The sequence below is a fragment of the Chrysochloris asiatica genome, unplaced genomic scaffold (assembly GCF_000296735.1).
Source record: "Chrysochloris asiatica unplaced genomic scaffold, ChrAsi1.0 scaffold00049, whole genome shotgun sequence".
In the NCBI taxonomy this organism is placed as follows: domain Eukaryota; kingdom Metazoa; phylum Chordata; class Mammalia; order Afrosoricida; family Chrysochloridae; genus Chrysochloris; species Chrysochloris asiatica.
In genome coordinates, this window is record NW_006408567.1 from 2,847,276 (window position 1) to 2,858,423 (window position 11,148).

Below are 11,148 nucleotides of genomic sequence, written 5' to 3' on the forward strand. Positions count from 1 at the left end.
AGATGATAAGCTCCAAGTCCCAAGAAGCAAAGGTCAGATAAACACAAGCCAGATGCAGGATCCAGATCCAAAGCATTCCTATATGTTAGATACAGAACAAACCTCCAAGGAAATAGAGTGGTAACTTGACTCACAGCTTCTAGTAAGGTGGGGACATCCTTAGTTCTTAATTCTACTATAATCCTTATTCCCACTTCAATCTTTTTTTCTTTTTAAATTTGGGGGCTTAATTTTATTTTTTCTTCTTTTTTAGATGCTACATAGTCAAACAAGATTGGCTTGGTCTTTTGGGGCATAAAATGAACTCACAGTCAAACTCAGCTGTGCACTGGTGGATCATCTGCAGAGTCCACCCCACTGCAGGCTGGTTTCTGCTCAGAGCCACTGGGTGCCCAGCTCCCTCCTCCGATTCCAGGCTGGAGTGTGTGTGCTGGAGTGTGAGTAGCATGGGAGGGGGAAGAACAAGGAGTTTCTCTCTTCAGACCATTGCAGGTAAAGGAGATCTGACCATGACAGTGGTTACTTATTGACACGGGAAAGCCACTTCCTGATGTTTATTTTCCATCCTACCTTCGGCAGATGAGCAGTACCCAGAAGCCCTAGCAGCAGCACCAGCTGAACCCACCAGTGTTGGGTGGACCAGGTGACATTTAGGCCACAGTATTCATTATAATCACATGACGATAAGAAAGCATGAGATGAGATACATTAAATAAGTTAAATATTCATTAAACACCTCTGGGTAACAGTTGGGTTTCATGATGTGAACCCACAGAAATTTTGCTTTGCCCCTTAAAAAAGAACAAAGCACTGACTTTTATTTCAAAGTTTAGTCAACCTGTCAACATTGCCTCTCACGCAGGATGAGTGTGACATCGGCGGCTACCCTGGGCTGCCCTCTCTGCAGTCAGTCCCACGAGATTGGGGACAGAACTGGAGCCATGGGCCAGAAGCCTCATGAGTGAGCAAGCGTGTTGTGAGCTACTAATGGAGGCCGACATGCCCCACCTCAAGCTTCTGTATCCCCAGGACCAGCACTGGACCAGTGACGAACAGTGTCTTATTGGAAGAGAGGTAGCCCAGCAACATGGAGCCAAGCTATACACCAAGGCTTAAAATGACATTTACAATATGCCATTGTGGTAGGAAATACAGATTCTCTCATCACTTAATAAAGATCATTCTGCACCCCTATCATTTACTATACAATTTACACTTTGTAAAAGCTTTTTATATTACATTATATTTGTGTGTGTGTGTGTGCACGTAGGCACGCAAGAGGAGGTATAATTAAAAGCAAGACCTGTGAGATGTCATCATACATTAATTTCTTTTTACACATGATTATGATCAATTTAGAGTCCTGGTGTGGTGCTGTGGGTTAATGTGCAAGACTGCAAAGCCATTTGAACTGCAAGGTCGGTGGTTTAAGCTCACCAACTGCTCCTCGGAAACCCTATACAGGGTCGCTATGGGTTGGAACTGACTCAATGGCACTTAAAAACAACATGATCAATTTAAATCCCACGATATGGCAGATCCATCAATCCAATCGACTGTCCCTTGCATGTGCCCTCTACAAGGCAATTTTCCAAGTGATGATGCCCACAATGAAGGAAGAGGACCACCAGCACCAGCAGCTGGCCACAGCCAGCGCAGACACTGGGCGTTGCTCTGTGTAGTCTTCCTCATCTGGAGGCCGTCTTCCTTCTTGAAGCTCCTGTTCTCCTCCAGTAGTCTCTGAATTTCTCCTTACAGTTGCTTACACTCTTCCATCACCTTCCTGACTTCAGTGTCATCCAGAGAGAAACTTAGAAATGTAGACCTTGTTGGGGCTTCTGTCTTTGATGCAGTTATGGGTATAATTTTAGTTTTTTCTACATCATGTGGTTTATCATTTTCTTCTGGCAATTCAAACACACATCTAAGTTTTGAATCCATAAGGTCTTGCGATTTTGCCTCCTTTCATACTGCTTTCATATTAGAAGTGTCAGTTGATGCAAACATAGACCGAACCATGTATTTGTGCTTACTTTTCTCATTGGGGTCATAATTGAAAGGTTGCAACATCACCAATACGTTAATGGATGCAGCAACATCGATGACCCCACTGTTGGGCCACACACAGCACCTACGTGGTGGCGTGGTCTTCACCTAAAACACACATTTCGGTCTGTCGGGTTGCGGAGCTTTAGGTTGGTGGTGACAACGTCAGTGTAAGAATCTCGGAATTTGAGCTTGTGCTGCAACTCGAGGCTCAGGACCTGCTCTACCTTCACCATGTTTCTCCGCAGCGGGCCACATTCTGTGGTGATACCCCTGAGAAGTCACCTGGGACTGAAAGCTGAATATTGTGACCCCTTTAAATTAAAAAAAAAAAAAAAAAGAGGACAGCCAGGTGCGGGAGGGGTTCACGGCAAGGTGAGCGGTGGTGGGGGTGGCCTATGCTGTACAGGCTCAGGGGTGGAGGGTGAACATGAGCACCCACTTTAATCTTTAAATAAGCCTTAACCCTTAATCCCACCTTGTTGCTGTTGTTATGTGCAGTGGAGTTGGTTCCGACTCATAGCGACCCTGCACAGGGTTTCCGAGGTTGTAAATCGTGACGGGAGCAGAAAGCCTCATCTTTCTCACACGGAACAGCTGATAGTTTAGAACTGTTGACCTTAAGGTTCACAGCCCGATTTGTAAACACTACGCTACCAGAGCTCCTTAATCCCACCTTAATCCTACTTTATTAACATAGCAGACATCTGATTCCAAAATGGGGCTATAACCACAGATAATGTTATGTTATTGTTATAAAGTGCTGTCAAGTCCATTCTGACTCATAGAGACCCTATATAGGGTTTCCAAAAAGCAGATGATGGGTTTGAACTGTCAACCTTGAGATTAGTAGTCCATTGCTGGTCAGGCTTCCATTTTTTAAATTCTGCTCTTTTTTCTTTTCAGTGTACTGTCCATTTCTGATGTCTTATTATTAATCATCTGGGCCTCTTTTTAGCAGCTTTTGAATTGTTTCCATTGCTGTATTGATCTTTTTTGATTGCTCTTGTAGTACTTTTCTGACTTCTTCCTTGTTTTTCTCCACCCCCTTTTGGAGCATTTCCATTTGTTTCCATATCAATCCTCTGAATTCCTTCTTAGGCAATTCCAAAACTTGTTTTTCTCTTCTGTAAAGCCTTTGTCTGTCTCCAGCTCATTTGTCTCAGTTACTCTTTTCTGTTTTTGGACATGTTTTGAGATCTTTTCTTGTGTTTTATTGGTCATTTCCAGTGGTTCTGTGGGTTTTTAATGTGTAAATGGATGTTTGTTGCTGTGTTATTAAGCTTACTGGGTGTCTCCTGGTGGATATGATCAGGAGATAGGCTTCCCTTTTCACATGTAATGCTTAGCAGCTGTTATTGGCTCTTGTCTCAGTGGAGGAATAGTATGGGGTGTTTCCAATTATTATCGGCTATATGGCCATGATTGCTTTCTCTTCTTAGGTAACGTAGGGAGAAAAACCTCCCACCTCCAGGAAAAATATGTGATCAAAAGGACCCAAAGCAGAAGCAATATAAAAGCAGACACAAAAACCACCACTTTGAAACAAAAATAAAACTGTGGCCAACTGGCCAGTCGCCTTGCTGCACAGGCAGTGTGTGTGTACTGTAGAAGCCTCTAGCAGTGGGTGGGGGTGTCCATTCACTCAGACCCCTCCTCTAGTCACCACTGTGGAGGTGCACAGATAGATATTGAGAAGTTAATGGGAGAAAGACTGTCTAATAATTTTGTCTCTGAAGGTAAATTAGGTATCTGCATGTGCACAGCGCAATTCTCAAAATAGTTGCGTCCTTTTATGTTGGGGTTTTACAGATTGTTCATATGCTTTTTTTCTTGCTGGATAGGCCAGAGTAAAGGGTCCTGCACAAGTTAATTTTAGGGCTGGGACCCAGAGGCAGAAATCGGCAGCAGCAGCCAAAGAATTTGCCCTTGGGACTGATGGGACTCTTTCTTTCTGTGCCAAGGGAAAACTGTGGGCTCAATGCTGGGCTTTTTTGGGGGTGTGCACCCACCTGCCTAAAGGTGTCCTGGCTAGGCAAAGAAGGCGTGGCAGGGAAGAGGAGGAAAAAATGTGTAGAATCCCCCCACACTTCCTTTTGCAAATGTCATTGTGCCACTTTTAGCACTGGTTCACTGTGCCTATCTGGCTGTAGCTCCATACAGGCGTGGTGGCCGCAGAGGGAGTCCTGTGTCTCGACCAACTCCTAAATCGCAATATTTTCCTTTATACTGTGATTTTTCCACCAGTGGGTGCGGGAAACTGACGCTCTGCACCTTATGCTAGATCCAGAGCTCTGGTGCTGTTCCATTAAAGCAGTTTCTCTGGGTTTTCAGCCCCTCTCCCACTGAACCTGTCCTACCTGACTCTGTTCTGCCGCCGCCAAAACCAGAAGTTCCAAATACTTAATATCTATGCTGCCTCCAAAAATGGTTGAATATTAACCAATTCTTTTTGGCATGTTGTTGTTGTTACATGTGGTTGAGTCTGTTCCAACTCATAGTGACCTTAGACACAACAGAACAGGACACTGCCTGATCCTGCACCAACCTCACAATTGTTGTTATGCTTGAGTCCATTGTTGCTGCCATTTTTCTAATACATCTCATTGTGGATCTTCCTATTTTTGTTTGACCTTCCACTTCACCAACCAAGGTGTCCTTCTCCAGGGATTGGTCTCTCCTGATAATATGTCTGAACTTTGAACTTTGAGGGACAAAGTCTTGCCATCTTGGTTTCTATGGAACATTCTAGCTATACTTTGTCCAATGCAGATTTTTTAGTTCCTCTGGAGCTCCATGGTACCGTCAACATTCTTCTCCAACACCATAATTCAAATGCATCAATTATCCTACAGTCTTTCATATTCATTGGTCAACTTTCACATGCATATGCCAGGCTTCATTTCTCATACTTTGGACATATTGTCGGGAGGAACCAGCCCCTGGAAAAGGATATTGTATTTGGTAAAGTGGAAGGTCGTAGAAAAAGAGGAAGACCCATAGAAAGATGGATTTGCATAGTGGCAGCAGCAATGGGCTCAAATGTATCAATGATTATAAGGTTGGCTCAGTAACGGGCAGTGTTTCATTTGTTGTACATAGGGTTTCTATGAGTTGGTTCCGACTCGATGGCACCTAACAACAACAAAGACAAAAGTGACCAAAGATCAGAAGAGTTGTGGGATAATATCAAGAACATCATGCAATAAGAAAACAAAAGGTTATTAAATGCAAAAAAGAAAGAAAAGATAAACATGGATGTCAGAAGAGACTGTGAAACATGCTCTTCAGAGAAGAGAAGCTAAAGTGACTGGAAGAATGAGAAAATAAATGAGTAGCACAGAAAATTCAAAAGGGAAGCTTGAGAAAACAAAATAAAGTAGTATAATGAAATGTGCAAAGGCCTGGAGTTAGATAACCAAAAAAGAACACACTCGGTGGTTTTCAAGCTAAAGGAGCTGAAGAAAATATTAAAGCCCCGACTTGAAATATTGAAGGATTCTATGGGTCAAAACATCCAAAGAAGGTAGAGGGAATACACAGAAGCATTGTACCAAAAAGAAATGATCGCTATTCAATCATATGATCAAGAACTGGTGCTACTGAAGGAAGAAGTACAAGCTACACAGAAGGTATTGGCAAAAAAGCAGGCTCCAAGAATTGACAGAATACCAATAGAAATCTTTCAACAAACTGATACAACACTGACATACCCACTCATCCATTCCAGGATATTTGAAAGAAAGCTTCCTGGTCAAATGATTGGAAGAGATCCATATTTGTGCCCATTCCAAAGAGGGTGATTCAACAGATTGTGAAAATTATCTAACAATATCATTAATATCAAATTGAAATAATTTTTTGCTGAAGATAGTTAAAACATGAGTGCAGCCGTAGACTGACAGGGAACTTCAAGCCAGATTCAGAAGAAGACATGGAACCATTGCTGAAGTTAGATGGATCTTGACTGAAAGCAGAGTATACTAGAAAGATGCTTGTTATTGTTGTTGTTAGGTGCCATCGAGTTGGTACCGACTCATAGCGACCTTATGCACAGCAGAACAAAACACTACCCGATCCTGGGCCAACCTAACTACTGTTGCCATGCTTGAGTCCATCGATGCTGCCACTTCGCCAATCCATCTTTCTGGGCATCTTCCTCTTTTTCTGTGACTCTCCACCCTACCAAACATGATGTCCTTCTCCAGCGACTGGTCCCTCATGACAATATGTCCTAAGTATGAGTGACGAAGTTTGGCCATCTTGGCCTCCAAGCAGCACTCTGGCTGCACTTCTTCCAAAACGGATCTATTGATTCTTTTGGCAGCCCATGGCACTCCCAGTATTCTCCTCCAACACTATAACTCAAATGCATCAATTCTTCTATGGTCTTCCTTATTCAGAGTCCAGCTTTCGCATCCATATGAGGTTATTGAAAATATCATGGCTTGGGTGAGGCGCACCTTAGTCCTCAAGCTGACATCTTTGCTCTTCAACACTTTAAAAAGGTCTTGTGCAGCAGATTTGCCTAATGCAATATGTTGTTTGATTTCTTGACTGCTGCTTCCGTGAGTGTTGATAGTTGATCCAAGAAGAATGAAGTCCTTGACAACTTAATCTTTTCTCCATTGATAAAAATGTTGTTTATAGGTCCAGTGATGAGGATTTTTTTTTTACATTGAGATGTAATCCCTACAGAAGGCTGTGGTCTTTGATCTTCATCAGTAAATATTTTAAGTCTTCTTCACTTTCAGCAAGCAAGGTTGTATCGCAGGTTGTTAATGAGTCTTCCTCCAATCCTGATGCCATGTTTTTCTTCATATAACCCATGTTCTCGGATTATTTGCTCAGCATACAGATTGAATAAGTATGGTGAAACAATACAACCTTGTCCCATACCTTTCTTAATTTTAAACCTTTCAGTGTTCCTATGTTTTTTTTGAACAAGTGCCTCTTGGCTCATGTTCAGATTCCTCATGAGCACAATTAAGTGTTCTGGAATACTCATACTGTGCAATGTTGTCCATAGTTGGCATGATCCACACAATCGAAAGCCTTTGCGTAGTCAATAAAGCACAAGTAAACATCTTTCTGATAGTCTCTGCTTTCAGACAAGATCCATCGGACATCAGCAATAATATCCCTCATTCCATGGCCTCTTCTGAATCTCATTTGAACCTCTGGAAGTTCTCTGTCAATGTATGATTGTAGCTGTTTCTGTATTACCTTTAGTAAAACTTTACTTGCATGGGATATCAAAGATATTGTCCTATGATTTCCTCATTCCGTTGGGTCACCTCTCTTTGGAATAGGCACAAATACAGATCTCTTCCAATCAGTCGGCCAGATAGTTGTCCAAATTTCTTGGCATAGATGAGTGAGTGCCTCCTGTGCTGCCTGACTTTCTTGAAAGATTTCAATTTTTATTCCATCAATTCCTGGTGATGAGAAAAATGCTTACTTGTGGTTTATTGACTATGCAAAGACTTGCAACTATGTGGATCATGACAAACTTTGGATAACATTGTGAAAAATAATACTCCATGAGAAACCTGTACATAGACCAAGAGGGAGTTAGAACACAAGGAGATACTGAATGGTTTAAATCAGGAAAGGAGTGTGCCAGGGTTGTATCCTTCACCATACTTATTCAATTTGTATGCTGAGCAAATAATCTGAGAAGATGGATTATATGAAGAAGAAAGTGGCATCAGGATTGGAGAAAGATTCATGAACAACCTGCGATAATGCAGATAATATAAACTTGCTTGAAGCAAAGAAGACATAAAATATTTACTGATGACGACCAAAAAACTACAGCTTTCAGTATGAATTGCACCTCAATGTAAAGAAAACAAAAATCCTTACAACTGGACCAATAAATAGCATCATGATAAATGGAGAGAGAAGCAACTGTTTGAGAGCGCAAATAATGTTAGTTAAGAGGGGTAGGTGAGAGAGGATACTATTGTGAGGAGAAACAAAGTTAGTAATCTGAAAACTGAAAGAGAAGACTCAAGGGAAACCATGTATGGATTAATTTTCCGGATTGGTTAACTGGGCACTCACATCAGGAATATAGCCTACTACCCTGACAAAAGGGTATATAAAGAAGAAGCCAAATTGTACTGGGGGCTCTATCTCCTTTTCTTTCACAAGGCAGAAGAAGCCCATTCTTACCCATCTCTGTAAGAATGTCTATGTTTATAATAAACCTATCTTTCACTTTCCTAAGCCTCTTGTCTTTCTAACTTCTTTTGTGCAGAGTAAGTATTTTGTGCCTTCCTAATTCTTGTGAAGGTTAGTATCATTGTGCTAACGATTATACTCAAACTTGGCAGATCCATTTCTAGAAGCCACACCTGTCAGTGACTGCTTCCTACCAGTGATTGAGTGCAGTTAGGATACTAAGGCAAATCTGTTCACAGGAGTCAGGTGACTCCTTGTTTGGTGAGCTTTGACTCAAGGACACCCAGATAGCTTTGTTGACCCTCCCTTCTTTGTGGGAACTTCTAGGATGGCCCCATACAACCTTCTCTGCTGCTTTCTATTGGTTGGTGTCAGATTAGTGCTGGAGTCTGATGACTCTTAACAGTCTTTTCTGGGCCTTTCCCACATTTCCTTGCATTCAGACATTCCTCATCAAATATTTGTGACCTTAATTCCTTTTTGGTATCTGCTTTTCATAGGATCTGGAGGAGTCTTGGTAGCTCAGTGGTTAAACACTCAGCTGATATCCACAAAGTTGGTGGTTCAATCTCACCAGTTGCTCCATAGGAGAACGATGTTGAAATCTGCTTCCAAAAAGATTAACTTTTCCCCCCTCCTTTAAACCAATATAAAACCCATTGTCACTGAGTGAATTCTCATTCATAGTGATCATGTGAGACAGAGTGGAACTGCCCTATAGGGCTTCCAAGGATTGATCTTTAAGGTTGCAGAATGTCACGTCTTTCTCCCATGGAACAGCTGGTTGGTTTATGCTGCTGACCTTTCAGTTAGTAACCAAGCACTTAGCCACTGTGTCACCAGGGCTCCTTCCCATTAAGATTACAGCTTTGGAAACCCAATGGAGTAATTCTATTATCAACAAGAGATCTTTTCTCAGAGCCTGTGGAGAGAACATGGCCTTTCTGACACCTTGAATTTAGACTACTTGCCTCCAGAACAATGAGGCAATACTTTTATGTTCTTTTAAACTATCCAATTTGTGGTATTTTGTTATGACAGCTTTAGGAAATGAATACAAAGTCCATTTGAGTTAGTATTCATATAAGCCTTTTCTCACTAGAGTGATTGTGATTGTCCTTTATTGTATAGCTCAGTGTGTTTGCCCTGGGTGAGAATCCCAAATTTGATATTTTGACTTTTCTGAGCCCTGATCCCATATTAGATTTTGTTTATTTCCTTGCAACTGTCAAATTTTAGACAGATTTAAGTATGAAACATTTTTCTCTGTGGGTAAAACAAAGATATGGAAATAATATTCTTAGGGAAGGGCCGGGACTCAATATCCTTATCAGTAATTCCCTTAGCAGTACTCATGAAATATTTTAAAATAATAACCTAATGACTAACCTGTCAACAGCCCTGGTTGTTGTTAGGTGCCTTCCAGTTGGTTCTGACTTAAAACAACCTTATGCACAACAGAAAGAAACACTGCCCGGTCCTGCACTATCCTATGCTTGATCTCATTGCTGCTTCCACTGTGCTAATCCATCTGGCTGAGGATCTTCTTTTTCACTGACTTTACCAAGCATCATGATGTCCTTCTCCAGGGACTAGTTCCTCCTGAAAATATGTCAAAGGATGAGACATGAAGTCTTGCCATCCTAGCTTCTAAAGAGCATTCTGGTTGTACTTCTTCCAGCACAGATATGTTTGTTCTTCTGACAGTCCAAGGTACTTTCACTATTCTTGTCTCACACCATAAGTCACATAAATCAATTCTTCTATGATCTTCCTTATTAATTGTCCAAGTTTCAAATGCATTTGAGGCTACTAAAAATACTATAACTTAGCATGCTTTACTTCGCAAACTGATATTTTTGCTCATGAACACTTTAAAGAGGTCTTGTGCAGCAAATTTGCCTAATGCAATAAAACATAGTTCCATATTTAAACTAACATTCCAAACAGCTTACATTCACATTTCCACTCAATCATTGTAAATCTCCCACGTCGAGTTAGCCTTCCTCAGATATCGCTGATTTTGCAACTTCCAATTAGAATGTTGTGTCTTTAGTTCCTGGTTTTATTTCATAACTATGCCTCTGTTACTCCATCATTTGGAGTGTTTGATTTCATTGTAATATCAGATGTGTCCCTAGTCTTGAACCTTCATTAAATCGCTTTGCATTTATTTTAGCAGAGTTCACCTTCTTATTTGTTATCAGCCCTCTGAAAATCCTGTTTTGTGTTTTAACAGAAAACTTCTGAATATGCAAAACCTTCACCCAAAATAATCAATCTCTATAAGATTTCAGGCACCAAGGAGAGAAATATGAAAAGACTGATCTGTCTGAGAGTAAAAGCTCTCACAGGTAGACATATAGATCTGTTTATTTATTTATTTACTTTTGGTTTTTGTCAATAAAAAATTATAATAATGCTTGTGATTAATTTGTTTCCTTTCTTTCTGTGCCCTATTAGGTGGTGCTTATAAACGGTTTTGTGCTTATCTTTGTTGACTATGAAAAGCAAATTATATTACAGCTTATTTTTAGAAACCCAATGGGTATATGTAGTTAATTAGGAATATAACCATTGTTTTCTTTCCTTGTTGATCCTAAGGGAAATAAAAAGCATTCTCAGTCTGGAATTTTATTTAGACAACAGGTGATTTTCATCATTTTAAATTGATGCTTTTAGAACTCTAAGTTAATATTCGTTCTAAAGCCTCCTTTTATTTGGATAAAATCCTCAAATTGTTAGTAAAAAAGAAGTTTCCTTTTACTAAGTGGAACTTAGTATCTTATCATTCCTATGACTTCATTCCAAAAACATGGGTTTAGCATATATTTTGTTTCTTTATTCTGGTAATATAAGTATATAAGAATATATGTATATATAAGTATATATATATATATATATATATATGGA

General features: G+C 40.5%; 1 pseudogene; it reads right to left on the minus strand.

Moving 5' to 3' along the window:
• Positions 1–1,576: 1,576 nt before the first annotated feature.
• LOC102813662 lies at positions 1,577–2,282 on the minus strand (annotated as a pseudogene).
• Between the last annotated feature and the right edge of the window lie 8,866 nt (positions 2,283–11,148).